We start from the raw sequence: 358 nt of genomic DNA on the forward strand, positions 1-358 counted from the left end.
TACATTATGTTTGTGATTATTTACTCCATATGCGCAACAGCACACCGCGACGTGTAAGCAACGAAATAGTCAGCATATAGACAACAACTAGCGCGGTGCATGGACTTCCTGATGAAGTGTACGATGTAAGTTTAATGAAGTCCATGTTGTTCGTCACGCGGCTTAGTATACATATTTATTTTCACAGCACCGCTGTGCTAATGACCTCATCCGAAACGCAAACCATCTCCGACGTTCGGAGATTGTTTTTCCTATACGGCGTGACAGCAACTGCGTGTGCAAGCCGCGGCGATGACGAGATGCAGCGTGACGATGACCATGACGATGACGATGACGATGACGATGACGATGACCATGA

This window comes from Priapulus caudatus, unplaced genomic scaffold (assembly GCF_000485595.1).
Source record: "Priapulus caudatus unplaced genomic scaffold, Priapulus_caudatus-5.0.1 Scaffold1449, whole genome shotgun sequence".
NCBI classification, from domain to species: domain Eukaryota; kingdom Metazoa; phylum Priapulida; class Priapulimorpha; order Priapulimorphida; family Priapulidae; genus Priapulus; species Priapulus caudatus.